Source organism: Camellia sinensis, chromosome 10 (genome assembly GCF_055761805.1).
Source record: "Camellia sinensis isolate YWXY chromosome 10, ASM5576180v1, whole genome shotgun sequence".
NCBI classification, from domain to species: domain Eukaryota; kingdom Viridiplantae; phylum Streptophyta; class Magnoliopsida; order Ericales; family Theaceae; genus Camellia; species Camellia sinensis.
The window spans coordinates 83,837,440-83,843,439 of record NC_138970.1 but is presented as its reverse complement, the minus strand read 5'-3'; positions in this window follow the sequence as shown (position 1 = coordinate 83,843,439).

Below are 6,000 nucleotides of genomic sequence, written 5' to 3'. Positions count from 1 at the left end.
GAACCTGTTGTTCTCTCTTGGTAGATGAGCAAAATTTAGCTTCTCAAACTGAGGAATTAACAAGTCTAGGGTCCGGTGATACATCATCATCTTTTCTTCTTTGACTTTCCAGTCTCCTTTTGCTTGAGACACAACAAGGTTTGAGTCCCCGATGACGTCTAACCGTCTTGCCCCTAGTTCCAGGGCTGCTTCTAGACGGCAATGCATGCCTCATATTCTACTTCGTTGTTCGAGACTTTGAATCGGAGTTTGAATGCTAGAGGGATATGGGAGTTATCGGGTGCTATTAGCAACACCCCTATCCCATACCCGTACTGGTTGGACGCTCCGTCAAAATACATCATCCAAAACTCATCGTCGATATTCAAAATGGCCTCGTCTGGGAACGAGTACTCAACTGCTTCACCCCCTTCCACTGGATGGTTGGCTAAGAACTCTGCCACTGCTCTTCCCTTGACTGACTTGCGTGTCACATATTTAAGATCGAATTCAGAAAGCAAAAGCAACCAACGAGCTAGCCTACCCGTAAGTGCCGGTTTCTCGAAAAGATATTTGATGGGATCGAGTCGTGAAACCAACATTACGGAGTGAGCTAACAGGTAGTGCCGCAGCTTCCTGGTAGCCCATACGAAAGCTAAGCAAGCCTTCTCCAACGGTGTGTAGTGAGTCTCATATTCTAGCATCTTCTTGCTCAGATAGTAGATGGCTCTTTCCACTTTGTCCTCTGATTCTTGCGCGAGCATGCAGCCCATTGTGGTCTCGATTACCGAAAGATACAATATCAACGGTCTCCCCGGCTCTGGTGGTGACAACACAGGCGGGTTCTGTAAGTATTCCTTGATCTGTTCAAAAGCAGCTTGGCATCGGTCGTCCCATTGGAATTTCTTTCCTTTCTTCAGGAGACCAAAAAGTGGTTCACAAGTCAAGGTTAATTTTGAAATAAACCGTCTTATGAATTGCACTTTACCCAGAAAGCCTCGCACCTCCTTTTCAGTCCTTGGTGGTGGCATTTCTAGGATGGCCTTGATTTTGGAAGGGTCGACTTCGATGCCCCTTTGTGTAATCAGAAACCCTAGCATTTTTCCCGCCGTAACACCGAACGTACACTTCTGAGGATTCAGCTGCAGCCGGAATTCTCTGATCCTTTGGAAGAACTTTTGTAAGGCGGTGTAGTGGCCTTCTCTTTCTTTGGACTTGACAATCATGTTGTCCACGTACACCTCCACCTCTTTGTGGATCATGTCATGCAATATTGTGGTCGCGGCCCGTTGATATGTAGCTCCAGCATTCTTCAGCCCAAATGGCATCACTCTATAACAGTATGTCCCCCACGGGGTGGCGAAAGCAGTCTTCTCCCGATCTTCGGGTGCCATCACTATCTGATTGTAACCTAAGAAGCCATCCATAAACGAAAGCAAAGCATGCCCTGCCGTAAAATCCACCAACTCATCAATATGTGGCAAGGGAAAGTCGTCCTTTGGACTAGCTCTGTTCAAATCCCTGAAGTCCACGCATACTCAGATCTTGCCATCCTTCTTCGGCACCGGAACAATGTTGGCCAACCAAGTCGGGTATTCGGATACTAGCAGGAAGCCTGCATCGATTTGCTTGGTGACCTCTTCCTTAATCTTGATGGCCCAGTCCGGACAAATCCTTCTGAGTCTCTGTTTGACAGGTCGGGCCTCAGGGTCAAGACGGATCCGGTGCTGTACAATCTCAGGATCGATTCCAGGCATGTCTTCGTAGGACCACGCGAAAACATCTTTGAAATCTTTTAATAAAGCGACTAAGCGCTCGCGTTCCTCCGAAGACAACGTGGACCCGATCTGGACCAGCCGCGGGTCCTTCTCAGTACCAATATTCATAGTAGTGATTTCATCAACTAAAGGTTTAACAAATCTTTCCTGCTCTCGATCAATTAATCGTTGCAAAACCGGAGGAATTTCTTCCTCATCGTTTTTGTCAAAATTTTGAAAGTCCTGATTTAAGCAATATATCAAAGGCACAGAAAAGTACTCGGAAACCACATCCACATTATTCTCATTAAGTACTTCCAAACCGTCCGATTCTTCTGTTAAAACAGACTCAAAGGAGAAAGAAAAAGACGACCTGGATAGGACTGTGGCATCTGGGTTATCACCCCCAGGAATACCGGACTCAGACTCAGTTGAGCTGGAACTTGATTCCGACTCACAAGACTCGGTGGAATCAGATTCCGGCTCACTACCTGACCCGGTGCTGCTTGATAAAAATCCCTCTTCGTATTGCCAAACGAGAGAGGGTGCGATGGATGCATCCAAAATAGTTGCTGGTAGGCCCACAGCCGTTCCATTCCCGATCATGCATACCGAGAAGTTATCCCCCAAGCACTTCTGTTCGATCGGAGGATCTGAAAGTAGACATGCCAGTGCTACCCCCATTTCATTTTCAGCATCCTCAGACTGCACTTCCTTACTCTGTTCAGCCTCAGCTAATGGGTCTGTCTACTCTCCGACAACGTGATCCCCAGGTAACTGCAGGTCAAAGAAAATCTCAAACCCCGGCACGCGCTTCCTCTCTGAGTTCAGCCACGGCTCTGGGAAGCCAAAGTCCTCCCCCTCTCGGACGAAGCGTCCGTTTAGGGTACCCTGAATGGGTCGGTGCATTCAGTCAAAAGGCTTCCCCATCTGTTTCACTCTGGCTCTTCCGGCCATTTCCTTTCCGTTCCTTACCCAATCCTCTTTGGTGGGCAGATAACCCAAGCCAAAGGTATGTGGGTTATGTGGCACCTCGGCCAATGTTGCGACGCCCTTCCAGCCGCTCTTTCCCAATCCCATCCCGAGGATATGTTGAAGCTTGTTCATGAGGTATACCGCTTGAGCACTGACATATACCCCCTCGTTAGTAGCCATGATGTTTTGTACAACCCGAGCCTCAACAAGGGTGAAACCTGACATAAACACGTCCTCCATGCCGTGCTCAATTTCCAAAACTGGCGTAGATACTTCCGGCGGTGGATGGATCGATGAATTCCCAAAAACAATGGCTACTCCCTTTCCATAGGGGTATTTCACCATTTGATGCAAGGTAGAAGAAACTGCCTTAACTTGATGCAGCCACGGCCGCCCCAAGAGTAGATTGAAAGTGGCGAGAACCTCTAGGATGTGAAAGTCAATTTCATGCTGCCCTGGCCCAACCTTGGTCTGGATCTTCACTGTTCCCATGACTTCTCGGCTTGTATTGTCGTATGCCCGAATCACCTGGGCTGTTGGTACGAAGTCCGCGGTCTTCAAGCCAATTGCATAGGCAGTCCTTGCTGGACATACATTGATGGCGGACCCTGTGTCGACAAGCACCACCGGTATCCATTTGTTTCTGCACTCCACGGAGATGTAGAGTGGCTTGTTGTGGTTTGCACCCTCAGGTGGCAGTTCTTTGTCAGAAAAGGTCAACATCGGGGTACCTCCTCCCGGAAAAACTAAGCCTACTAGCTGTTCTGGCGTAGTTTCTATCGAAAGCTTTGCCTTGTCCATGGCTGATAGGATAGCCTGTCTGTGCACTCGTGATGCCATAAGCAATCCCCAGATGGAGACGTCTGCTTGTATCTTTTTTAACTGCTTTAGTACAGCCTCTTCTTTGACTTGTTTCTCTTTCTGTCTCTCAGCTTCCTTATCTTTCCCAGATGCCTCCGGTTGGTCTAGGTACGGGGGCTTGAAATACCGTCCGCTTCTCGTCATGTGGTTGACTTCTCCAAGGTACCAGGTGTCATCGGGTTGGTTGTTCCCCCAATCTTCGTCTGTATGGGCAAGACATAAATCCCCATCTTCCCACCACATTCCATCAGCAGCCGACAGACACCTGTTCGGTTCTGGTATGATTGTTCTCGTACTCGCGGTACCTTCCACCCCTATGCTCGCAGCATTCTCTGTTCCTGCGCACACAGCAATTTCAGTCCCTACATGGGCCTTTGCCTTTCTGATTCTCACGGGATCTTCAAATCTTTCTTGTTCCGACCGTATCAACACAGCTGGCTGCTCAATAATTCCTGCATTCAGAATGCTCCAATCCCGAGCGGAATTCTTAACACCGGCGCTCTCTGGCGATGTATTCTGTTCTCTTACTCTTTCGACTATCACCGACATTCGTGCCCCTTCCGGACTCTGTCCTGGTTGGAACTCTTCCACCACATCTGGTTGATCATCTAACCACCCAGTAGCCTCTGCTAATTCCTCATAGTCAAACCAATTGACTGTTGCGCCCCCTGGATCTTGGCCACTGTAAAATTGGAGATTGGCAAGGTCTTCTTCCACAGCCTTTAAATCATCTGTTCCCTGTCCCAGACTATCCCCTTGGATCACACACAGTTCTCCCCCTATTGGTAATTCCACATCTGGCCCATCCTGGCCTATTGATGAAATGTAGTCACCCGGACTATATGTCTTCTCAACACGACTCCCAGATTCTGCAGACTCTAACTCAACAACCTTCTTCTCCTTTGGGATCTCCTCTCTCTTGTTCTCGATAGTCACCACCGTTGGCTTAGGTCGGGTCATGGAGATGTCCATCATGCACAAGTCGGTGTAGTCGGGAAGGAGTACCTCTGGTTTAGGCAGGTGGGAAGGAGTGATATAAATGCTAGGATCGTAAGGCACGACCCCAGTTTGGATGAAGTTGATCCTTTTAGGCGGTGGAGCTTGGTTATGTGTGGGGAGAGGGTTTGTTGTAACATTGGGTTTCTCGGGAGGCAGAATCACCCCGTTATCGATGAGATCTTGAATCTCATGACGTAATCGGAAGCACAGATCGGTGTCATGACCGTGCTGTTGGTGAAATGCGCAATATTTGGCTGGGTTGTGGGTAGGGGGAAGTCTTTCTGGTAAGGGCCGCGATTCTAGGGGCTTCAAATGTCATTTTCTGATTAAAACACCCAGAGCTTTGGATAGGGGCATGTACAGTGGAGCGAAGGTTCTTGTGTTTTTGGGTGGGTATTTGGCTGTTTGGGTATGGCTTCCGGACGAGCCGGAGAATGGTGCAGCTGCCATGGTTCTTGGAGGGGGGTTGGTGGTGACCATGCTCACTTCGGAGGCTCTTGTAGTTGTAGTACCGCTCAGGCCTGCATTAGTGTTGCGGTTGGAAGTTCTTCGGGGTTGCTCCCGGTCATTATCAATTAAGCCTTGCTTTAAGGCTTCCTCAATCTGCACTCCCATTTCATGTAAATCAGAAAAGGTAGGGAAGGGGAGTACAATCATCTTTTGCATCAACTTCGGCTGAAGATTGCGCACAATCATCCGAATCTGGTCTTTGTCTATAGGCCTTAAGGTCATCATCGAAGCCTTGGCCGTCCATCTGGTCACGAATTCTGAGAAACTCTCTTTAGGCTCTTGCTTGTTGTCTCGAGATCACGGGTTGTAATCTCGATTTGTGTATTATATGAGTATTACGTAATGAAGGCCTCGGCCATCTCGTCCCAGTTTCTCTTGACATCATCTTCTAATTTGGCATACCATATGGCCGCCACACCCGACAGGGTTCGGCCGAACAGAGACAGCTTCTGAAATCTGTTGAGACCTATTGGCCTTAAGATGTCTGAAAACAATCTCAGGTGCACCATGGGGTCCCCGGACCCATCAAATCGATCAATGTGCGGCATTTTGAATCTGTCAGGCAGCGTCACAGCTGCGTCGGTATATCCATCTTCGATGTCAGGGCTGGTCATGACTCCCTGGGATCTTTTGAACAACTTTTCGAGCTTGCTCAACTTCAATGCTGTGGGATCTGTCTCGAACTCAAAGGGAGAGTCCGGTAGGTTGGTGGGTGTTTTGGATAGCTGGGGTTGGATTTGGGGTAGGATCGGGGGTAGAGGTGGTCCCGTGGGAATGTCCGTATCATTCTGAACATTAACTGTCTCCCCAGGGGTGGGAATTCCTGGCGGGGGAGGAACTTGTTGCGAAGTAGATGCTCCGGTTTGCTGCTGTAACCTTCCGTTTAACTCTGCTTGTTCATTCATAACCGTGGCCTGCT